The sequence below is a fragment of the Panthera leo genome, chromosome E1, assembly GCF_018350215.1.
Source record: "Panthera leo isolate Ple1 chromosome E1, P.leo_Ple1_pat1.1, whole genome shotgun sequence".
Lineage (NCBI taxonomy): Eukaryota > Metazoa > Chordata > Mammalia > Carnivora > Felidae > Panthera > Panthera leo.
This window is the reverse complement of record NC_056692.1, coordinates 52,404,199-52,429,671: the sequence shown is the minus strand read 5'-3', so window position 1 is coordinate 52,429,671 and position 25,473 is coordinate 52,404,199. Positions and strand designations below refer to the sequence as shown.

Here is a 25,473-nt window from a genome sequence, read left to right as displayed (position 1 = left end):
ATGATCTCATGCAGTGAGCGTGGAGCCTGCTTAAGATTCTCTCTCTGTCCTTCTCCCCAACTCATGAGTGCTTCCTCTCTCAAAAAACAAACAAACAAACAAAAACAAAGGAAAACAAACCAAAAACCAGACATAATGGCTAACCGGCATGTCATTTCAGTTGCTTGGCTCTTCACTGTTCTCACCTTCTACCTGCCTCCCCCGCAAATCAAAGAGGGAAGGGACCCTCTTCCTTTTCTCCAGACTTCTCCAATCCATGACATGAGAAAGCATCGTTACATAAAGGCTATTGGAGTTCCATTAGTGAGGACTATCTGTCTTCTATGTTTCTGTTGCCATTACAGCACTTCTCAGGGTCCCATGTTCACAGAAATAATTCCAGAGGTGTGTTTGTGTTGGATCAGTGCTGACCCCAGAGTGCAATAGTAGCAGGACGTGACAAGTGGAAAAGGCCTTTAATCTGCAAATGAAAAGTCTAAAACTGGCCCCTGGCTGCCCCCTACTCTGGTGGTCTCTTCTGGGAATGGGCTCACTTTTTAGTTGAACTACGGCTATTTGGGCTTCTCTACAGAGTAAGCAGCAATTGAGCTGTGCAGTTGCTAAGAAGTTGAGGGCTGTTTTGCAGACACGCGCATCTGAACTCTGCAAGGGCTCAGTGTTTTCTGAAGTCTCCCTTATTCCGTAAGAAGAGAAATCTTTTTTACCTCGCTCTACCCAATGCCAGTTCCAACAGCTGTAACTATTTCATTTTTAATTTGCTCCTTGCAGCCTTGTCTCTGCTTAATCCATTAAGACAACTTTGAATGTTCCCGGCTCATATATTTATAAAGGGGGAAAAAAATGAAGGGAAAAGACTTTGAAAAATGGTATCTAAATTGTAGCCAAATGTACTCAGAACTCTCCTAGGTTAAATTGCAAATAATTTTCTTTCAAACATCACAAACACTCTCTCTAACTTAACTCAACAAATTGGACCGAGGGGTTTCATTGCTCTCGGAAACATGATTCATTCTCTTTTTCTGTCTGTTTCTCCTTTCTCTCTCTCTCTCTCCTCCCTCTCACTTTGCTTCTAGAAATGTTCTTCTGGTTGTGTTTTAACCACATTGTATTATCTCTAAGGTTTCCTTCCTGGAGCTTCCATGAATAATTTGCCTGTCTGTTGAGAGAGCCATTTTGGAGACCAGCCCCCTAGTCAACTGTGCTGGGAGAGGGGAGGGGTGGGGAAGAAGGGCCGGCTGCTTTAAATCAATCAGTTGACACTAATCTAATGTCTAATTAGCTCTGGGTGGGCGTGTGCTTTGATTATAGGAAGTGCCTCAGGCAGTGGCTGGCGTTTGAAGGGCTGCTCCACACATATCAATCATCCTTTGACAAGGAGAACTGGAAGGAGAAAAAAAAAATCAACAACAACAACAACAACAACAACAAAACGGAGGGGGAGCATGTTTCTCTCTGTCATCTGCTGATTATCTGTTTCCAATGGTCCAAACCAATGCTTTGAAACTCATCCATTTGCTCCTTAGTGATGAGCGCCTGACCACAGAGAGAGGCAGACTTTCTAAAATCAGCAAATACTGCCAGTCGTGTCAAATAATTACTTCCTGTGTCACAAAATGCCTAATCATATCTAGTAACAGTTATGTGCGCTTTTTTTTAATCCTTTAAGTAAATGCAGAAGCCCTACATTTCAATATTCAGCTGGATCCTAAAAATGGAACAATTCCTGTTTGTAGTTTACATGGAACGATTCACGATTGAAGTGACAAGATCTTTCATTAAAATTAAAAAAAAAAATCGTTTTTATTGAAAATGGCATGCCTGTAATTATTTTCTGATTGTTCTATTTTCTTTATTTCTGTACTTAAATTCATTCTTTTTGAAGGATAGGCGGTTTAGAAACTTTCCTAGAAGTGGCTATGGCATATTGAAATGCTGCTGCTTCTGCTATTATTTCTAGTAGAAAAGGAGGAGGCCGGTCTCTTTCCCGTTTGTTCTTCCACATGATCCAGAATTACAGAACGACAGTGCGGTCAGAATTAGTAAGGCAGTTAGGGTGCCTTTCAGTTTTTAAATAAAGAAAAACAAATCTAACTGAGGAGTTAATTTTACTCTCATCCTTATTGATGAGACTGAAAGAGGTATTTTAAAATAGTTTTTATTTCAGATCTATTTGATTTGCTTTTCTGTGTGCCTTTATTTTTCTAATGATTCCAAGCTGTTGAACTTTTTGGGCACAAGAAAGTGGAGTGACATAAAAGTGATACTTCAAGAGATTCATGTGCAAAGCCTGGTATAGAATATGGTCTGAGGCTCTATAGATGAACTGTCAGATTTAAATCCTGGCCATGCTACTTACCAGCTGTATGACCTTGGGCAAGATACTTAACCTTGGTGAACCTCACCTGCAAAATGGAAATCATGATAGTGTCTACTTCACAGGGTGATTATGAAAATCAAATAATATGATGCATGTGGAGTGTTTAGCACATGGTAAGCACTCAATAAAATGTTAACTGTTACTGTCGGTGTACAGAAGTGAGTATTTTCCCAACAACACGGGCTGAGTTTAGAAATCCACAAAAAGTATGTGTGTCTTTGGAGGCAGGGACTTGAAAAGGAAGGTCTCCTAAAATTTTATGTGAGGTATAAGCGTGATATTTATACCACTGCCTCATATACAGGCATTGTGGGCTTACAGGAGCACTGCATTCTTGGATGTAAAGTAAAATACTTGTTAAGATTATTGACCCACTTTGTGTTAAGGTATGCATTTCTTAAGAATTTTCGTAAGGTTAAACTTTCTTATGATATGTGAAGAAATTCTGGTGTGACAACTTTATTAGAAGATTTGTATTGGAATATTCATTGGAATACTTCTTGCTAACTTTAAGAAAATGTCCTCTCTCCCTTTCTCTCTCTTTCTCTTTCTTTAACACAAGACAGAGTAAGGGAAAGACAATGATATATGCCTTATAAAAGGCACCAGCTCACTCTTTTGCACTCTAGAATTTAATGCTTTCAAATTTTCTCAAAAATTTGAAATAAATATGAAACATAAATGACTATTGTATTTTTTTCTTTTATAATATTTCATTTGATCAATAGGATACATTTTCAAAATTTTTCTGTTAATATAAAAACTAATATATTTTAGTATAAAATTATTTTTGCAAACTTTGTTTTTTCAAAAATAAGAATATCACGAAGATAATCAATTTTGATTTCTTTCCTCAAAGTATTTTATCGGTAACCAGATATTCAACAGATGATTAAAAGTCAGATAAGGAAGTTGTCAGAAGCATAAACTCAGGTTATATATTTCCAGGTTTCTTACTGAAAGATGGTTGAGGCTTCATTATTCTGAATTTTGAAACGAGCAATTAAAAGTAACAAAAAAACCCAACTTCAATTTGTGTAAAAGTGCAGAGACAGCATATGCTATTTCATGACCTTCCATTACTTACAGTAATTTAAATTAAAAGTATGATAAGAGATTACCAATAAAGGTCCTGTCCAAGCACATCTATCTTAAGAGAAAAATAAGTAATAATGATGCATAACTAGCATATCATATAGTGAATATTTAATATGTTAAGGTTTTAGATTCCAGATTCTACACACATAATTGACTTAGTAAATCCATAACTTTTCAATATAATGAAAATGTAACATGAAATGGAGATTTAAGTGGATTTACGTCACACGTATCAAAATCTTAACTGTTTCAGTAAGGAGAATGCTATTTTATGTTTATAACTAATCAAAATCCAAAACATAGCAAAAAAATAAAAATAAAAAAAGGAACAGAACAAGCCTTGGCTTCCAAAAGCCCATATCATATCATGTCTTGTTTTGGTAAACTCTGATATGAAAACCCTATCAAGACTAACGCAGAGGAGGCACTACTAACCTGCCCTCTTCTCCTCAGGTGAACACGACACACATAGCTCTCTGCGACTGTGGGAAGATGTTTTTATACTGTGGTGGGAGAGATTTCGTCTAGACTGGAGAAAACACTCTCTACATGAGGGTTATGTGTCATGGGAAAGCACATTACAACAGGGGCTATAGAACTTCCTGCTCTGGGAATTTTATAATAAGAGCCAGGCTGGTGTCATTTCACACAAGACCTGCCCGGAGGAGGTAGGGGAATGGATAAAATGACCTTTCCTGCCTCCTCCAAGGGCTATGACTGGTCCTTAATGAAAACCTGGTACCAAGGAATAGTTCGGTATGGAACAATGCTTTTAAGGCCGAAGTTTAATTTCATAACAGCAATCGGATACTGTAGATAGCTGGATTGCACTCTTTGGAGATGGATAAAATGACATGGTCTTTGGAGCTCATCCCAAGGGGCACTTTAAGGAACATTCTCTGCGAACTGCATCCTGTGCTGGCAAAGGCATTACTAGATGATTTAATGGGTCTTTTCCATTTCCAGGTCTTATGATGTATTATTACCACCATTGAGCAGTTACAGTCTCCACATGGTAACAGACACCAACTAGGCAGTTCGGCCATCCAACTTCAAAATTTCGTCTTGTTTCATCGCGGCACAGTTGTTCAAGACGGTAGCTGCTAAGCTCCCTTCCCCTCTCCTTTGAATTTGAGTGTGTTCTACACTGTTGTCACGAAGATCTGTCTATAGAGTTACTTGATTTTAATCTGCATTCCAAGGAGGTTGCTGTGAACGTTTATTGGTATTGCAGCCTATTCTCTTGGAAGTTAAAAGTCCTTGGAGCCTTGAATCTCAAATCTATTTAACTAGCACAGAAGTAATAGATATGGTCTACTTGGGAGATACCAAATATGGATGGTTTTGAATTAGGGGTGTGTGTGTGTGTGTGTGTGTGTGTGTGTGTGAAGCTAATTCATACCAGTAATGCTCAATGGACCATCAAAATAAAAGCTTATGTTGTTGCCTTTTACTGGTTCTTACATGCTGTAGCTCTCAAAAGAGATAGGATTGCTACACTTACTATTGAAATAGGCCACTGGGCAGGCTCTGGGAGGGAAAGAGGTACAAGGAAGCTTTCTGGCCTCCTTTTTGTATGTGTTCATGTTGAATGCCGGCTACTCTGACTTCTTTTCTGCTGCTACTGAAACAGAATAAGGTGGCACACAATGGGCACAGCAGGGAGGGAGGGGCAATGGGCAGCTCCCTGCAACAGGTGCAAGCAGCATGGCCACCACTTTCCCACACGTATCAGTGGGTCTCAAGTGGCCTTGTGTGCTCTGAAAATGAAATAAATGGCTGTGTGGATCAAGTGTCTGCCAATTAGAAGTTGGAAGCAAAAGAGCAACAAGGAGGTGGATGCAGAGGGTGAGGAGGGGAGGAGTGCAGTGATGGGGGTTGTTTGTGTCCTTGCATCTTTGTTATTCCCATTTCCAAAGCCTGGATGTGAAATCCTATCTGTGTTATTTCGCTTCCAACAATCATGCTCCACTGAGGCCCTGAGATGGTATCTGGGTGATGAACACAGAGAAGTTCCATTGTTCCCCCCCCCGCCTTTCATCTGCGCTGAGGAAGTGCCGATAAGAGTCTTCAGGTGGAACTGGAAGGTTCCTAGGGAGGCAGACGCTGTACAAAACCTGGAGTGGGGCTCCCACCGGCAGTCTTTCCTTCTGTGCCAACACCTCCGCCCTCTACCTCATATATCATTCATATTTAATGGACTGATAGTGCCTGTCATATCCTTAAACCTGACCTGAAATTGTGATACTCACTTGGAACAATTTGAGATCAGACAAGCAGAAGACATGTTTGTGGTTAAGGAATTATTTTCAGGGGCCTGTCAAAGTGTTTCCATATGAGGCTAATGCCATTTTCCTAAGGAACAAATGCAAGAGACACAATAAATATTATTTCGTTTCCTTTTGGTCCATTAAAAAAAAAAGAAGGAAAGAAGGCATTCACAGGGAGATTTTTCCAAGAGCAAGTAAAAAGTACTATCATCTAAGCAATTATTTGGGGGGAGGGGTATTTTGCTTTGATCATGTTTTTTAGATGAGGCTCGTGTGTGCACCTCTAAATTATCTATGTTTTAATTCATTGTTATTTTCTGCAGAATGTGGTGGGGGGTATATTCTCATAATTCCCTCTCCAAACTTGTTTGATCCCTACAATATATCTCTTGCTTCGATCACCTCTAACTACATTCTCATTACATATCAAGAGCTTTCATAACCCCATGGTACCTGCTACTTTGTATGTGGAGTTCTTTTTTTCCTTTTCTCTATTTGGTGGCTTCTTCTCATTTTCCATGACTGGGACCCCATGTCCCTTCCGGTGTCAAGCCTTCTCCAACCCCTCAGGCATAATGTAAGTATCCTCTTTGTTGGCCTGCTGCTTTGCAAGAGCAAATGCCATGCATTAATGCACGGTAATTATTTGTGAATATGGCTGTCTCCTCCCTGGGTGATGAGTCTGTCTGGAGCAGGGGACATTTCTCCTTCTTTAATTCCATCACTGTCTGATGTGGTGCTCCATAAATACTGATTGATGAGTCCAGGGATGAATGGGGCTTTCAGAGGTTAGGATGAGCCTGAAAAATGGGATTCTCAATCCTCTTTAATGATTTGCCACGGATGAGCATTAGAGCCCAGAGTTATGAAGGCAGTTCACCATATTAGGAATTCTTCAATTAGGAATTCTGTAAGAATTCCTTTCTTAGTAATAAGCATCTTATGTGATACGTAAGGTTGATGTCAGATTTATAATCGGACTTTTTTTGTATTTGGTTGCGTATAACTGATGATGGTGTTGATGATGATGGTGATATGATATAATAACAATATCAATAGCTGACATTTATTATTTAATGTGTGCTGGGCACTATGGCAAGCAGCTTTATACATATATCTTACTTCCTGCTAACAACACTATGAGTTACAAAATATTACCCTCACGTTATTTGTGAGCAAATGGAGCCAGTTTAAGTGACTGGATCCCACAATTAGTGAATAGTATAGTCTAGATGTGATCCTAGGGAGCCTGCTTCCAGAACATTACACAGGTATATTAGCATAAAACAAGGACCATGAGAAACAATCAAGAATCCTGCAACTGTCTTGGGCAGTTGTAGGGATTCAGCCTGTGATTTCTTGCTCTACTAGAATTGGAAAGGCATTGAGGGTTTTCTATTTCCATATTACCTGTAAATGTCCTCCAATCCTCTAAGAGTTCAGAAAGATGTTGATTGCATATCCTGGACCAGTCTGGATCTCAAGACTGAGTGAATCCATTCAGCTGGGATTCTGGTTGTGTATCTAGACTTAGAAGAAATTTTTAGGATTAAGTGGCTTTCTGGAAAATGTTGGCCAAAAACCACATTCACCCCAAATTGCGGTATGAATGAAACACATGGGTTTTCTTTGTGTTTTCTGAAGAATTCCAGTGGTGGCTTCAAGCTTCTATTTCCCTGTATTTGTGTGGAGTCCACCAAAATAGCTTTGTACAAACAACAAAAAGCATGAAAAAGCATATGCACCTTGCCACTGCTTTGCCAATTGGAAAAACTCTTAGGATACATGTACAACAAAAAACAGTGGTTTTGGTATTGACCAGCATTTAAAATGCTAAAGACATTGCTTATTCCAGAGTTCCTCTGTCTTATACTTACTTATTTTTAGTTTTGCATTTGCTCATTAGCTAGTATTTCAAGCATTGCATTTTTTCCCTCAAATAGAAAATAATTAAATTATATTCTTTAAAGATATTTTAAATTGATGGTCAAATCTGCCACATTCTAATAAGGAGGCGAATAATGTTGTCTTTAAATTGGTGATACAGTATTTTTGTGGTTAATTATTAGAAAATTTCTAATGTATTTATTCACCTTGTATTTTTAAATTATTTCAAGTTTGTGAAAGGCTTAAGGAAATGTTGAAGGTGAAGGTAAATCTCTTTTCTATAACCATCACCAGAATGCATTCTAAAATGGTAATCAATGGTCTGCATCTATATGTCAATTCTATTTTTCTGGGGCATATGAGCTATAACAAACATTTTACCTTTTTTTTCCCAATTACTAGCCTTTTTTCAGATGACACCGAAAATGAGACAAGATTTACTATGTTGCAGTACCATGTTTGATCTCAAATATTTCTCTCCTTTTAGTCATAGTAATCTACCTGGATTTAGACAGACTATTGATAAAAAGGAAAGATTTGAACATGACTAGTGGAGAGTAACGGCAGAATTATTAGAAAACATTTGTACGGAAAGGCATTCTCAGTCTTTTCACAAGTACATTGTAAAAAAGTATTGATAACAATTTTAAGGAATGAATCTAATCTTTATCTGATGTAGCTAAAGATCTATCCCTGACTAAACTCTGTCAGAGCCACTTGCTGACGTCAATCTACGCTGAATAACTTGGGCATTTTTACTTATTTAGACATTAAGAATACTTAAAAGATTTAAAAGCATGTATATTCTAAGACTTCAATAAGTTACAGGGGTCTAACGTGACTCAGGAATGTGGGCATACTGAGTCCACTTAAAATGACCAATCCATAGAAGTTAACATCAGAGACACTTTAGATAAGTAAACTTTTATTTTGTTTTTTGTAGAAAAGCAAATTGAGACTCAAAAGGTTAAATGATCTACAAAGCATAGTAGCAAGTAGTAGATATCATATCAAAATTTCCATGTATCCAGAATTCAATTGTGACTCTAATATTTTAGAATCCAGGCTATGTAAGGATCATATCTATCTTTTTCTGTGTAATAGCTATATTAGGACCAACTTTCGAATAAGACTGATATAATTTTAACTGATGAAGGCTTCCATACCATTAATCCAAGAGTAAATAGATAGTAAATGCTACAATAATCAAGTTGGGGTTAATTAGCCCCCAAATATGGTTTGGACAAATCTGATACTGAATTATGGTAAGTAGAGTGGCTTACATAGGGGAAAAAAAACTTAGTGGAAGACATTGCCTATAGGAAATTACAGAGGGGTACCTGGGTGGCTCAGTAGGTTAAGCATCTGACTTCGGCTCAGGTCATGATCTCGTGGTTCATGGGTTCGAGCCCTGCACCGGGCTCTGTGTAGACAGCTTGGAGCCTACAGCCTGCTTCAGATTTGTGTCTCCCTCTGCCCCTCCCCTGCTCATGCTCTCTCTCTCTCTCTCTCAAAGATAAATAAACATTAAAAAATTCATTAAAAAAAGAGGAAATTACAGAACACTACAAAATAAGTAGAGAAACACACTTGTTACCACTAGAAAATACAGATCATACCTTTAGCCATAGCAGTGTCTAAGTATAGCGTGGCAGATTATAAAAATGTTCTAATTCTCCATACCTCCCCATATCCACACAGTTTACAATGTGACTTTACAATTTCTTTCATCAAGAGAGGGTCTCCTTTTCCCCATCCCTCGAATCTGGACTCATCTTGCAACTTGTTTTCAACAACCAGTAGGATGTGGCCAAATTGACAGTGTGCCATTCTGAACACAGGCTTCAATGGGCCTTCTCTGTGTCTCTTCTCTCTTAGGACCCTTTCCATCTGCCATGAGAATGAGTTTGTGCCATTCTCTCAAATGATGAGAGACTTTTGGCTGAGCGTCACTTGGCCACCAGATAATGCTTCATAAGACATGTTAAGTGAAACCATCCTAGACCAGCCATCTCCCATTTGGCCCACAAGCGGACTGCAGATGCATAAGCAATCCTGTTGAGAGCAGTCAAACCTGGCCCAGATCGGAACTTCCGAGCTGGTCTGTAGACCTTTAAGCAATAATAGATGCTTACTATTTTAAGTCACTGAGTTTTGGAGTGATTAGACAGTGCGTGGTAATAGGTAACTGATATGAAGAGTTAAACATTAAAGGCAAGACAAAAGTCTGAGAAAGACTCAGAAATTCTACACACCACGTATAATATTCAACTTGACTCAGATATGGACAAGCGATTCTTATTTTCAGTTGTTACTTGGTTTGCTCTATTGACTTGGGATAAACAGGTAATTATCCTTTTCTAAAATTCTTATAAAATATCAGTTAAAATGGGGCTTAGAAGTCACTTAGTCCAACTATTAACTTTATAGGAAAGAAATAAAGGCCGGTTGGGTTTAAAGGAGGAGTCTGCATTTGCTTCTCCTGTTACCGATAGAGCTGGAGCTTAACATTTTTGCTTCTTAACATTGGATGCCTTGATTCTGCTCTGAATGAGACATTCATAAAGAAGATAGATATCATGTAAATATTATATTTTACGGAGCTCACAGCTATAGTTCATGGCTGCTTTATCTTTCTGAAAAAGAATTCGATGTCTTCATGCTGATAATCACATTCACCTATTACTGATAGCCAAGTGTCTTCAGTCTTTGTGTGAGGACATCTACTGGACTACTCTGTGTGAGGACATTCCTCAAGTTGAGTGTAGGATCGCACGGTGGTTATTGGATAGATGTAGCTTAATAATTTTTGTAGAGAAGGAAAACCTCTTCTATTTAGATCAAGGCCTTATTCACCTCGCCCCCTACATGTTTTACCTTGCAACATCCTCTCTCAGTAAGCAATTTCTTGCAGCATTCAGTGACTGCACATGTGTCTTGAAGTCTCCACACCATGCCTGTGAAACATGGCTCTGAGCAGTTTCCTACTGGGAGTAAACTGTCATTTTTCACCACATTAAATTTTATGTTTCAAGCGAATGGAAAATGGATTTTATTATTTTCTCTCTCTCTTTCTCTCTCTCTCTCTCTCTCTTTTGCCACGAATGTTTTATGGCTGCAAAAACAGAATTTGTGGTTTCAACTGTTCAAGTTTGATGCAGAAAGCTATGGAACCTCTTATGTAACCTGATGGCCTGAATAATTAACAAAATATTTTGCTTTCCACCCTTTCTAAGCTTTAGCAGCAGCAAAAAAAATAGTGTATGCAACCTTTTGACCACAAAATAATAATAATGAGAAAGCCCCTTTTTACAAGGCCTGCTCCTACACCTACACTAAAGATGCTATAATTGGGGGAGGCTAGTGCTCATGCAGGTGTGCTTGTGCCCCAGCTCTAATCAGGGACTACCTTTTGCAAGGAAGGAAACAGAGTCTATGAGAAGAAAAGCCAGGGCTAAGAGAAAAGAAAAAAACAAATGTGATGGAGACCACTTAGTAGAGATCCAGAGCCATATGGCCTCTTATCCCTTCTGAATCCGGAATTCGTGTCCTGTTGATCCGAAAAAAATATGGAGTACAAAAAGCGTGTGGGTGTGTGTTTCTTTTGGCTTACCCAAAACATTATTTCTCAGTATCTACTGAGAACTGAATGTCCTCCTAGCTTATTCAACATAGTGTCACCCAGATGTATTTTAAATACAGGTGAGCCTCACTTTATGAAATCTGGGCTCTAGAACATTATACTGGTAAATTGAATTCTTACAATGAATTCTGTAATTATGTACATATGTTCATGTGTATAATATATATGTTACAGTACATGTAAGTACAAACGTATGATTATATTTTTTTAACTTCAGAATTTTTTTAAACTCCGTTTGTTTAAAATTGGTTTTATTTTTATTTGTTTAAAGTTTATTTATTTATTTTGAGAAAGAGACAGAGGAGTGTGTGTGTGTGTCTGTCTGTGCGAGCACACGGTTGCGCACAAGCGGGGGAGGGGCAGAGAGAGAGGGATACAGACAGAATCCCAAGTAGGCTCCATACCATCAGCGCAGAACCTGATGTGGGGGCTCAAACTCACGAACTATGAGATGACCTGAACTGAGACCAAGAGTCGGACACCCAACCAACTGCACCATCCAGGCACCCCTAAAACTGGTTTGAATGAGTAGTGCTTGTCAATCTGTATTTTTGATGTTTCTTTGCAGGAAATTTTCTTCATGAAGTTAAAGATCCACGTACACCAACATATATATGGACTCTAAAGGGTCCTGCTGTAATGTAAATATCGCTCTCCCATTTTACACTTTCCAAAAGGAAAGAAAAACACTTTTTTTTCATTTCAATTTGGATGATTTTCCCCTTGGTTACATTCATAAATGCCTTTATTAGCACTGTATACTCTTTAGGGGAAGAAAAGCTTATTTTACTTCTAACCAGAAAACACTACTCATTGGCCATTAATTTCCCCACCGTGTTACATAATGCTTCGGGTGTGTGCTAAGTGTAAAATCCATTTGCAAATGTGTTTGCCACATTTATCAGTAGAGTATGAAGTCTATGAGAGCAGGGACACTGTCCTATTCTGAGACTTCAGTCAGTGTTGCTACCATGCTACTGTGCTGAGATGCTGTAGAAATTCAAGAACTGCTGAATGACTGAATTAACCTACCAAGCTCTACTTCTAATAAATGTCATGCAGACACTAGTTCACTTTTCTGACTCAGAGACTGAGGGGCAATAGTGAAGCACTTGCCTTTAAACCTGTCAGATATTGGGGGATACTCAGTTTCAGTAGTAGTAATAACACCGAATTTTAATCCCAAAGATCTTATTACAAGTTATTCAAACTCTCAAAGTCTGTTTCCTGATGAAGTAGGTACTTCGTGGGGTGACAGTCTGTAAAGATGCTATAAGGGAAACAGCTATATAGGATTTGGAATACAACATATACAATGTTATTATAGGAATCATATAAAGCCACTAAATTTGACCTAAACACATTCCTAAAGAGCATTAACGGAAGAACATAAATGATACTACAATTGATAATCACTTCCAATGATTTTATTATCATCCAAGACTGTACAAAAGCGGCTCTTTGCAAAGTCTCTATAGGGTTTTAGTGGATGTGCTAAGGCTTTTGAGTCTGACAGACGTGGTGTGGAATAGCAGCTTCATTAATTCATGAGACACGTAAAACTGAACGAGTTAATACCCCATACTTCCATTTTCCCACCTACAAAGGGATGGGAGTACTCCTTTTTGGAGTTCATGAACATACGGAGTGACAGTGTTCATTTTAAATTGTAGTTTTTAAATTGTGTGATTTTAAATTGTAGGCTCTGGAATCGGATCACCTGGGCTCATACTCTGGCTCTATTATTTACCAGTCAGGTAAACACGAGCAAGTTACCCAACTTGTCAGTGCCTCAGTTTACTTAGGGCAGTTTTGAGGGGACGGCGTTAATACAAAAATATTTAGCATTTCCTAAGACATAGAACAGACTAAATAAATTTGAGTCACTCGGTATTATTATTGCTATAATTATCACTGATTAAATGGAACTTTTTTACAATACTTTTACTAAGCCATTCAGAGGAGGCAATTCCATTTGGAGAAGATGAATACTGGTTATTTGTTTTTAAAGAAATGCTTTGTCATATTTAGAAAAGTATTTGAATGAGGGGAATGGCTTATTTTCATGGCAGTTTCCAGAGGAGAAGACTCTTTCAGTGCTGGGTCATGCTCTAGCAGACAGGGGAGCTCCAAGAAGGCGGTAGTACTATACAAGAAGACTCCATTTCTTCTTATTGGATTAGCCCCATGTCCATCAAATGTAAATTCTAGTGACTAGCCATCCATGCTGCTTAGTTAATAACAGTCCTTCCATTCGGCATGTATTGGGTTTGGAGGCTGATGGAGTTTCCTTTTCAAATCAACTCTTTTGGAAATCCTTCCTAATGGAACTTTGTTCATATGGCCAGAGAACAATGCAACCAAATAAGCCACCAGCTGGAGTGAAAGAGACGGCAAAGCTAAAAGGCATATCTCATTCTGGGGAAAATTAACCTCCCAATTTTGCTCAGTAATTGATTCCATCTGACTGAGGAGTTTCAGTCTCGATTGTGACTGTCATTTGGATAGCTGGGAAGCAAAAGCCTGTAATTACAGTCAAGCAACCCTGTTATCAGAACCCAGGGAGGGCTTTGTCTCTTCCTACCCTGGGTGATCACAGGTGAGGCTGGCCAGGGAGGGAGGAAGGAGAGAGGGGAAAGTAGGCTGGTGGATCTTTCTCCATGAGAAAGAGCCCCCCAAGGCAACCTCAGCCATGGAGAAAAGGTCAGAGGTCTTTGAGAGCTCTCAAGTTTTCATGATATGAACATGAAGAAGCGAGAGCTTCCTGCTTGCTGCAAATTCTTCTCTCTGGGGAGATGCTTTGCTTGGAGATAGCTAATAAAGCTCTAGGACTGTTATGATCAACAGGTAGTTGGAGAATCATAACAGTGCTGCCTATAATATGCCATTAGCAGCTGTGTAAATAACTATTATGTCCAGATAGGGTCTGTGAACTGACAATGTAAACGCTGAACTTGTACAGAACACATTAAATAAGAAAAATTAAAAACTGGATTTGTCTTTACCTTCCATATACATGTTAAGTGGATGTTGTTGAAACTTCTAAGCATTGACTATCATGATTAGACTAAGTGTGATATTTACTGCTTTTTGTCAGTATAGGTATAAGCGCTTATCTTATTAAAGACAGAGATGAGGCTAGGAAAAGCAGAATTAACTGAAAACTGTGTCTAATGGGATGAAGAGGTATGGCTTTGGTCATTTTGTACTAGATCCAGTATCCTTTTAGTAATGGAACTAGGGTCTTGGACTGATAGTTTCAATGTCAAGATTCAAGTACCAGAAAAAAACTGACACACTTTCTTATTTATTCACTTCTTCGGAGTATACTCCAAAGATGTTAGAAAGATTATTGGCACTATTTTTTATACACCTACAAGTAATTCTAGAGAAATTAAAATGATGGCTTTCATCAACTTCATACAACCATTATGCCATAAGAAAGAGGTGTCATTGAAGCTACATTTACTACTGTGAAGAGATGGGCTGCGTTGGCAGATGAAATCCTAGCGGCTAGATGATATATCATTTCCATTATTATTAATAATGCTTATACCTAATATTTGTATGCTATTATGGAGTTCACAGAACACATATGTCACTGGCATCATTTAAAGATATTGGATTGAAATTGAAGGATATGGTCAGGTTGATTCCATTAAAATTAACTTATTAATTACCTACCACATGACAAGTATGTCTTTGGTGATCCAAAATATTGACAAATAGCAAAACTTTGCAAGAATATATAGGATTATAGTTTGAGTGTACTCAGAACACTATGATGAAGATAAATGTTTATGGTCATGGAGAGAAGAGAACCTGAGTCCTATCTTGAGGCAATCCCAATTCTGGTCTTCTGAATGTAAATTATATAAGCAATTATCTTTCACTTAAATACAGTTCCAAATATTTTTTTTTAACTTATGATCATTAGTGTATGATGAATAAACTTATGGGAAGGATATAGTGAAATATTTTAATTAATTTTTCCCAGGTAGAAACTTAAGAAAAAATAAGATACTTAGATTCCTTCACACCACCTCTTTAGGAAAATACAAAACTCATGTCAAGGTTTAAAAAAATGAAATAATATTGGGGCACCTGAGTGGCTCTCAGTCAGTTAAACATCTGATTTCAACTCGAATCATGATCTCATGGTTTGTGAGTTTGAGCCCCGTGTCAGGCTCTGTGCTGAGAGCTCAGAGCCTGGAGCCTGCTTCAGATTCAGTGTGTGTGTCTCTCTCTCAAAAATAAATAAACATTAAAAAAAGTTTTTATAAATGAAATAATAAAATATAGGCCTTTACATTCTTTCTTAGAGAAACAAGAAAATTGCTATTAATCTTAAATTTGGAAGAGTAAACACAATATATGTCTTGTATCAAAACTAAATGTAAAGGTAATGTGTGTGTTAAATACTATGAACCAACACAAATACCTCTGGTACTAACCTGATTTCTTTTCAGGCTTAATATACTCATATGTTTGGGGGGGGATGGTAAGAAAGAGCAAGATAATGGCATTTACAACTTGTAGCGTTGCTGTACATGTTAAATGAGAATACATACAGTTTGACCTAAAGACCTATGAAATCCAATCATTTCCTTATTTCTTTTTTAGCCACATTGCTACATGTTACAAAAATAGACTATATATTTAACCAATCCAGGACTGCTATTAGGTTGAAACCAACTTTTGCTATTACAAACCATGTTGAATATATTAACCTTCCCCCCTTTCCAGTACTTCCTCATGAGTGCTGTTTTATCTTCTGAAGATAAATGCTGTTGGCCATTGAAGAGGGCCCAGGTAAACAGCCTATATGGCTATTTTCCATTTTACTAAAGGGACTTGGAAGGGAAAGTAAGGCAGAAAGCCCGCAGACTGGACACTAGGGCAATCTAATTACTGAGGTCAGGCAGCACACTGTTGGGACCCCTGGAAGGCTGAGTGGCTGCAGTATGGAAAAATCCCAATTAGATGATTAATTTAGGTTCTGGGTGTGCTTTTTGCCTATGGCCATGGAGTCAGGAAAAGAAACAATTACCTCTCAAATTGCCATGCTGGACCGATTAATTTTTAATTGAGTCTTGTTAAAGGCATGGAAAATTGTGACATATATAACCTGCAGAAATAGTCCTGAGCCAGTGGGAGCCACTCTTCTCCCCGCAGGAATCCACAGATTTAACCAGAAAGGAAAGTGATTCAGATAGAGCCTGGAGGCAGGGGTTGGCAGTGATGTGGAGAGGCTTTGGCTACCTTGGAGAGAAATCTGCTCTTCAAAGTAGTGTCAAAGGGACAACTGGTTTTCCTGTTTTCCTCTACCTCCAGGTCACCCCATTGGGCCTTGCCATGCATTGAACCCTTTTTCCTATTACTCGTTGTCTAAAATGATGACAATTCCTTAAATCTCATCATTGTGGGGGATATTTAGATTAGACCAGACCCTGATCCTTCATTTTTCTTTAGCTCTGCATTGTATGAGGAGAAAGAGAGAGAGTGTCTTATCCTCAACGAATACTCAAGTTGGAAATTTTGGTCTAGGTTGAGAAACAAATTGGAGTATTGGAGGAATAGAGTGGGAGCATGAGGTGACTTTAAGGGAATACAGATTTATACCAGGACGAAGAACCTTCACGTGGCATCCTGGAGTATGTGACTTTTGAGGCATTGTGGAGGTCGAACTGTTAGTTAACAGGATCTCATCTTCAATCAGCATCAATATGCTAAAGATATTTCACTGTACCTTTTATAGATGTCAAGCATTCCCGATTCCTTGGGAATCTCAGGAGCTATTCACAGTGTCTGTGAACAGACTCAATAACAAGCCCAAATAAGCTCGAATTATTTACATTGATCTACCGTATACAATTTCATCTAAACCAATTAGGATTATTTCCTTATTAGGCAATTCCCTCTTAAATCTGATTGGTCTCTTTAACTTGGTATCAAGGAGATAACTAGTAAGTGACAAGAGGTATTCTTTTTCTTACTTATATTTCACCCTTCTGAGCCAGAATCGAGCCAATCGTCCAGCAGAAGTTACAGAAGCATTTGAAACAGCCAGAGTTTCAAAGATTAGCCCGTACAGAATGACTGAAATGTTAACAGTGATACAGCGCTGGTTGTGGTAAATTCGATTACTGTTTGACAGTACTCCCTTCTCTCACTTCCATGGGGGTAATACACTTTCAAGGAAATTAATTGGAGACGTGGCCATGCGACTTTTCAGCTTCGTGATAGGGAGACAGTGTACCTCCCCATCCTTCCATCAGAGCTCAGTCATTGTCCTGTACGCATTAATAGAAATCCATGCTACGTAAGGATTAATAGAAATGACAGGGTTCACTTACATGGTTGGGGTTTGTTCTCTTGTCCCTCATGTTGTTGCCATGAGATGATCATGCCCTGGCTAGACACCTGGTCCACGTAGACACAGGGAGAGGATCTAGAGTTAAGCTTCATCTTGGGCTGTTGAGTTGAGCTTAGCCTTGAGCCCAGCCGGGATATTCAACTCCCAGCCTACCTGCAGATGCATTATCAAGTATAAATATTTACCAACATACACCATTAAGCTTTTGTGGTAGTTTGCAGGAATAGACAACCGATACACTAATGAAAATAGTGTGGGTTGTATGACCGTTGCACAACCCACGTTAGCATTCATCGCGGGTTTTATTGGCAAATAATACAAGTTTTAGTCATCTAAAGAGAATATCTGCATTTGTGTTTTCTTTGAGATGGTCTGCTTGAAGCCAGGGCTTGCCTTGTGTCCTTGGACAAGTCACTTGGGCCTTTTTATGTCTGTTTCTCCATTGGAGGAAAAAAGATATTACTTGCCACCTACCTTTCCCCAGGGGTCATAAATTAACAGTTGAAAAACTCTTTGAGATCTCCCATGAAAGGTGCAATTTGAGCAGAAGCATGCCTATTATTTATTTTTATTATCCATTTTAAAATTGAATACTTAGAGCAAATAGATTTTCCAGCCACCAAAAAGGAAGTCTCTTCTATGCCACAACATATTATGTATTGGGCACTCTCCAACTATAGACTATATTTCCCATTTATAGCACTAATTTAGATGTTTATGGGTCTGTAAATGTATTCCATTTCTCCTGGGGCTTCTGAATACCTATAAGAGTCTAATATTTTGGAACACTAAATGATTCTTTGGGCAAAGTATAAAATAGGGGAACAAGAAAGGCAGGGAAAGGATTACATAAAAAGGGAGACACTTTTTACAAAATAAAATAATTTTAAACTCCCAGAATTACTCTGCAGCGTAGTCCAATTTGTGATTACTGTCTCTCCCTCATGTTACAAATTATCACTTTTATATTGAGCTTCTACTGAGTGTTCAACACAAAACTATTTGCAGAAGAGAATATAACCGTGTTAATAGCGCACATCTGTACCAGCCTTCACTCTGGGCCAGGCACTGTGCTGGGTGCCTTTTAATAAGTATCCCACGTATTACTCCCCACAACGTAAGGAAAGATGCACTGTTATAACCCTCACTGTAGACAGTACAAGTGGTACAAGTGAATCACTTGCCCAAGATCACACAGAGGTGGAATCATGGACTGAATCCAGGCTCTTCTTTTATGAAGTGAGTCCAAGCTCTTCACCATCATGTGGTTCTTATTCACAACTTTTAGGGGTAATGAGACCAATGTAAAAAGAGCTTAAGATATTTTAGCATCCATAATGAAAATCTCTGTGATGCCCTCAATGTGACTGCAGGGAAAGAGCTGATATGTAAGGATATGGAAACCAAAGCCTGGTGTGACATTTCCAGTTTGTCTGCAGCTCGTGTTTATTTTTGCAATCCCTGTTCCAAAACTGATGTAGATAATCAAGTTTTCAGTCAAAACACTAATTAAAATAGCCCTTTCCTGATGGGCTATATAGAACTTCCTATGCAATAGAATGGTTACTTAACTATTGTTCTCACTCATAAAGACTTGACTTTTGTCATTTCAAAGATAGCATTATGAAGACTAGTAGGATGAACAAACATACATGAACGCAAAGTTTGGAATCAGAGGAGAAACCACGGATGAGGGACTCTTTCCAACTTGGGATTCCTGTATGGGGCCCTGGTCTATGTCAAGCTGTAGAAGCCAGTCTCTTTTTAGGAACCGGAAAATTCAAATGGCATTTCCAAAAACACCTCCATGTTGCTGAAACCCCCACGTGGAGGAGTAATGTTTTCGTCACTCTCATCTACCTTATAAAATTTTAGACTTGCCAGAGAGAAGAGGTTGCTTCTAGTCACTGAGGTTCCAACATAGTCATGAATAATTCTGAACTTGGCTCCCTTAACAATATGCCCTGGGGGCTCATGCCATTGTTAACTACTCTTCTAGTTTTCAGGGACTGGGTTGAAGCCAAGAGGCTCCGGCTTCCTAGTGGGGTGTGAAATTCCAGCTTTGTCAGTAGTTAGATTGGTATGTACCACGTCACCTTGAAAAATGGAAAATCATTTTGAGGAGACATTTTAAACTCTCCAGTCAATCAGCCATGTATTAGTTACCGTCACTACACAATGATATGGAAAGAAATAGGGGCCTCTATCCCTCCCTCAGGTTGATTTTAACATTCAAGGCAGTCGAAGCAGGATAAGCTGTGCCCGGACTTGGGTTTGCAGAGCAGTCTGAGAGGGGGATGGGAGCTGGGACTGACTCTGTTCTTGATCTTAATCCTGTTTCGGCCACTCTCTGGCTATGTGATTTTGGGCAAGTTATTCAACTTCTCAGAGTTTCAGTTTCCTCAGCTATATAACCTGAGAATAATACCTAAGTCTGCTTTTTGTGGTGGATATAATAAAGTCATTGACCACACAGGAAGTAGACAATGTATACTACCTACCTACCTACCTATCTACCTACCTACCTACCTACCTACCTACCTACCTACCTACCTACCTAGTCATCCATCCATCTGCATGCTGTGCTCATCAACCTTTTATCAAAAGAAGTGCTTGAAGAGGGTTGTAGTTAAACTGGGAGAGAGAAATATACTACTTGGTGAAGTTGCTCAACCCATCACAGAGCACCTCCATGTTTATCAATTCTTCCAAACATTAAGGAAAACATGATTTTAACATAACTCTGTATAAGGCAGAATATCTTTTGAGAGTCTAGAGGGGTGTGTGTGTGTGTGTGTGTGTGTGTGTTTAATGGCTTTGATTCTCTCAACTCCTTTTGCTAGCTGAATCTTAACTGGAGAAAGAAAATTTTAAATCATTCAATGACCCATTCAGTGCAAGAATTCTCCCTGTATTGCCCCTGGCAGGTTGTGATCCAGCCTTCACTGAACCCAATGGGGAATTTAATATCTATCATGCATGAGAACCTTATGGCCAGCTTCAAGCATTATAAATTCTTCCCTGTGCTAAGCCCACATCTCCTAGAGTCTCTGCCTTTTAGCTGTCTCCATTTTGTGCTCTATGGCCACAAAGAACCAGTTACTTCCCTAAAGAAAATCCAACATCTTGTAACTAGGGGCTAATGTGGCTCTTAAGAAAGAGGACTTATTTATGTTTCTGTAGAAAATAATAATGGTACTTATCCAGATTTCTTTACCAGACACCTTAGTAAATTGTGCCGTCCAAGGGCAGACAGCTAAATCTTTTGGTGGGTGCCAGGTTGCGCTGGTGCCACATTGAAAACCACATGCTTCACTAAAGGGGTGATCTAATGAGTTTATTTCTCTGCCCCGGTTCCAGCGACAGGGCTATTTGAGTGACTTCATTGCAATCAGTATTGCTGACTAATGCCTGTATCAACACCTACCGCCGCCACCGCGGGCACTTCAGTGATTTTACGTTTAGTTTGATTTCTCCAGACAGAACTTTTCCACATCATTGGAACTAATTGAGGTAATGGAGAAATTATTCTGGTGCCAGAACACTCTTACTTTCTTTCGCCCACTTCCCCCCTTGGTATTGAAAGACAACAATGTGCACAGTCTCTCAGTGTTTCTTTACAGCAAGAGGGGGAAGCTTGATCATGTCACCGTTACGCCGAGCCCACGCTTGGACAATTAAGGCTGGAAAACATATTCTAACCTCCATCTTTCTCTGCTTCCCAAGGCTGTGGCTGCACGGTCCAGCACTGTCTTCGTGCCATGCTCCTGAGCTGCTTCTCAGTGAGGATTTAGGAATCCTTGCTGTTGTTCTCCAGACTGACCACAAGACATCTTCTAATAGTCACTAAAACAATTAGCAGACAGAAACAAACATTTATGAGAATGTATTCCACCTTAATTACATGCATTGTCTGCCAGTGTTTATAGAGTCTCAGAGGGAGTTTGGAGGGAAGACGGAGCTGGCTGAATATGGTTTTGATTACAGGGATTTGTATCGAAGGTGGAATGGTGCCTTTTACTGACTCCCCCCCGCCCCTCCCCACGCGGCTTTGCATCCCTCACTCAAGAAGGTTGAATGAATCATTCCCTAGACAGCATGGCATACTGCAGGGTCCCTGGTATTGCCTTGTGTCAATAGTTAGGGGCTTAGTAAGCATTGGAGGTTGAATTTTGGTAGACTACAGCGAGCTTCTCCACTGCCTGGTTTGGATTTAAGGGGCCATGCCACAGTGTGAGAGGGTAGGATAGCCTCTCAACAGATCAGAGGCCTCTGCTTGGCACAAGAAATGTTGGTTCATCAGCAGGGAGGAAGCGCAATTAAAGATGAGTGGGAACACTTACAAGTCTGTTTGAGGTTGGAGGGAAGAATCTAATACATTCTCAATAATAATTACTTTAATAATAATAGTTAGTTTGCATATTATACCACGTTCCGTTTCTGCGTTTTCCTTCTCTCTCCGGTTGCTAATCTTGCAACCTCTCCCTTATTGATCTGTTCACCCAGACTGGGTAGCAGAAATGATGAGATCTGAGCAACCGGTTGCAAATTTATCTGTGTTACTACCAGTTAGCAACTCTGGTCAGCATTTGGTTAGAAGTGGCTATTTGAGCTCAGAGCTGAAATGGGTGTTTTACATTACTTGCGGATTTTATTTCTCCACATCACCTCTGACCCCTTTTGCAAAGTTAATTGAGGGTTGGCCTTTTTCAAATTGACTGCAGGAAATTGACCTTTGTGTTCACGCTATGTTAGGAAAGGCCTGGATGAAGAGCAAATCAAGAGGGAAAATGGGAATGATCTGGCCCTTACAGTCATGCTCCGGCACTCTGTGAAATAATCACAAATTCCTTGGTGCAATCACGTAGGCCGTGGTACCTACAAGATTGTTTCCCTGCAGAATCAAACCATAAATCAGAAATTCCCATTTTAATTTACAGCATACTCTGATGGCTCAAAAATTTAACAGTCTAAAAGTCTCTTTTAAATTAATGTCTACTATGTTTATTCTTCTTTAGCTGAAGCCTGTTTGCTCATATTTTTTTAAATTTTATTTTTTATTTTTTAAAATTTACATCCAAATTAGTTAGCATATAGTGCAACAATGATTTCAGGAGTAGATTCCTTAATGCCCCTTACTCATGTAGCCCATCCCCCTCCCACAATCCCTCCAGGAACCCACAGTTTGTTCTCTGTATTTATGAGTCTCTTCTGTTTTGTCCTCCTCCCTGTTTTTATATTATTTTTGTTTCCCTTCCCTTATGTTCATCTGTTCTGTGTCTTAAAGTCCTCATATGAGTGAAGTCATGATATTTGTCTTTCTCTGACTAATTTCACTTAGCATAATACCCTCCAGTTCCATCCACGTAGTTGTAAATGGCAAGATTTCATTCTTTTTGATTGCCGAGTAGTACTCCATTGTGTGTGTGTATATATATATATATATATATATATATATATATATATATATACACACCACATCTTCTTTATCCATTCATCCCTCGATGGACATTTGGGCTCTTTCCATACTTTGGCTATTGTTGATAGTGGTGCTATAAACATTGGGATGCATATGTCCCTTTGAAACAGCACACCTGTATCCCTTGGACAAATACCTAGTAGTGCAATTGCTGGGTCATAGGGTAGTTCTATTTTTAATTTTTTGAGGAACCTCCATACTGTTCTCCAGAGTGGCTGCACCAGCTTGCATTGCCATTCTCATGTTTAATCACTGGTAGAGATAGCTGCTTGAGGCCACTTACATAGAAACCTAACTCTAGGGACTATCTGTCAGGCAAGTCTATCTGTTCCTTGGGGAAGAAGGAAAGGCGATGAGGAAAAAAAAAATGCGTGCATTTTGACCTTAACAATCCTGGGTTCAAAATGTGACTCTGCCACTCATTCTCTGACTTATTTTAAGAAAAGGATGTAAACCCCTGAATCTTAATGCTTCATCTGTAAAATGATGAAATTTGCAAGAAATAAGAGTATGTGAGGATTAAATGAGTATTTTCAGAACTCAGCACCTAGATGCTTAGTACCTGCACTCATTTTTTTTCCATGTTGTGTGCCTCTTCTGTGCACTGGGGATCAAGTAACAAAGGGAATAGACAATGGCCTACCCTCATGAAGATTATGCTCTTTGAGGGATGATTATTTCCTTACACTTCTGGGGACAATGAAGAATCCTGGTTAAATCAGCAATGTGTGAAATCCAATAGGAAATGGATTGTTATTTTTAACTAGAAAACCAGCATGTTAGGGGCACCTGGGTAGCTCAGTCGGTTAAGTGTCCAACTTCAGCTCGGGTCATGATCTTACAGATCATGGGTTTGAGCCCCACATTGGGCTCTGAGCTGTCAGCTCAGAGCCTGGAGCCTGCTTCAGATTCTGTGTCTCCCTCTCTCTCTGACCCTCCCCTGCTCATGCTCTGTCTCTCTGTCTCTCAAAAAATAAATAAACGTTAAAAAGTTAAAAAAAAAAAAAAAAAAAAGCCAGCATGTTAAATGGCCTCCTAAATCTCACAGCTGGATTAAATAATTCTGGGTCAGATTCTAGATTTCATGGTCTGGTGGTAAGGTCAGGCTGAGCTTGCAGACAGGGTGTCTGATTCGTTGCTTGATCCCAGACAAGTACTCTATATCTATCTGCCTTGATTTGTGTTTGTTTTATTTGTTTTACATGTAAAATTGGTATAACAATCCTTTTTTTAACCTCATAATAATACAAATGTAAAACCAGATAAAATCTGTGAAGGTGGCGTACATAAAATATATTCGTAAGTTCATTCTGATTTTATTAGCCAACCAAGGTGTAGAGGCTCTCCATTCCAACAACTTAATTATATGGACAAATTATTCAAAGCAAAACAAAACAAACAAAACACACAAGGCAGTCCTGGAGGAGTCTACAGATTTAAATACAGTGACCCAAAATAGATCCTGGACAGAGATAGCATGAGTGGTTTCACATTAAAAGCACCTGTGGAGGGGAGGCAGGGGAAGAGAATTAGGCATATAGCCTCAGAGAGATCACTAACTCCATAATGGACACAGGGGATGCCTCAGAAACACAAGGGGAAGCCTAGACCTGGGTTCAAATCTCAGCTCTTTCACTTTCTGTTGTATCAGTGATGTGTAACAAAATGCCCCAACCTAAGTGTCTTAAAGCAACAACCATTACATACGGGTCAGCTGGGCAGTTCTGCTGATTTGGGCCAGTTCACCCGATCTTGGCTGGGTTTACTCAGGAGTCTTGTTGTCAGCTTACAGGTTAGCCAGGGTCATGCTTGTCTAGGATGGCCTTGTTCCCATGTCTGATGTTTAACAGCTGGTTGTCTGTTGGCTGGGGTGATGGATGTGGCTGGCACACTGTTTCTCATCATCTAGCATTCTAGTCTGGCCTTATTGGCAAGGTAGAGGTAGAGAGAGTAGAGGTGTCCAATGGATCTCAAAGCCCAAGCTCTGAACTGGGACCACATCACATCTTCCATCTTCTCTCAGCTGAAAAAGTCAGAAGACTGGCTGAAATGCAAGAGGCAGGGGAACAGACTCAACTTCTTAGTGAGAGGAGCTTAAAAGCCACATTGCAAAGGCTGTGGGTATAGGGAAGTGTAGAGAATTGGGTTTTGTAATCTATCACACTAGTCTGTGCACTTAGACTGGTTCCTTCCTTTTTCTGAGGACAGCAAGTACCTCACAGGACTGCCGTGAGGATTAGAAACACATGTAAAACCCTAGATATTATGTAAAATCTACGGGTAGATACCACAAATGGTAGCCATGATTATTTTCCTCTTTACTTTTAGTTATACAAAAGTATA

General features: G+C 39.3%; 1 long non-coding RNA gene across 6 annotated transcripts; it reads right to left on the bottom strand.

Annotated features, from left to right (window-relative positions):
- Positions 1-151: 151 nt before the first annotated feature.
- On the bottom strand, positions 152-25,149 carry LOC122206464. 6 transcript variants are annotated; one of them, XR_006196460.1, is made up of 7 exons: positions 24,838-25,149; positions 21,354-21,497; positions 17,632-17,804; positions 7,156-7,274; positions 6,199-6,346; positions 5,728-5,830; positions 152-1,380 (listed from the first exon to the last, which is right to left on the bottom strand). It is a non-coding gene; the product is annotated as an uncharacterized LOC122206464 (long non-coding RNA). The 6 variants fall into 6 exon arrangements; XR_006196456.1 differs by lacking the exon at positions 152-1,380 and adding an exon at positions 4,263-4,642; XR_006196457.1 differs by lacking the exon at positions 152-1,380 and adding an exon at positions 4,263-4,393.
- Between the last annotated feature and the right edge of the window lie 324 nt (positions 25,150-25,473).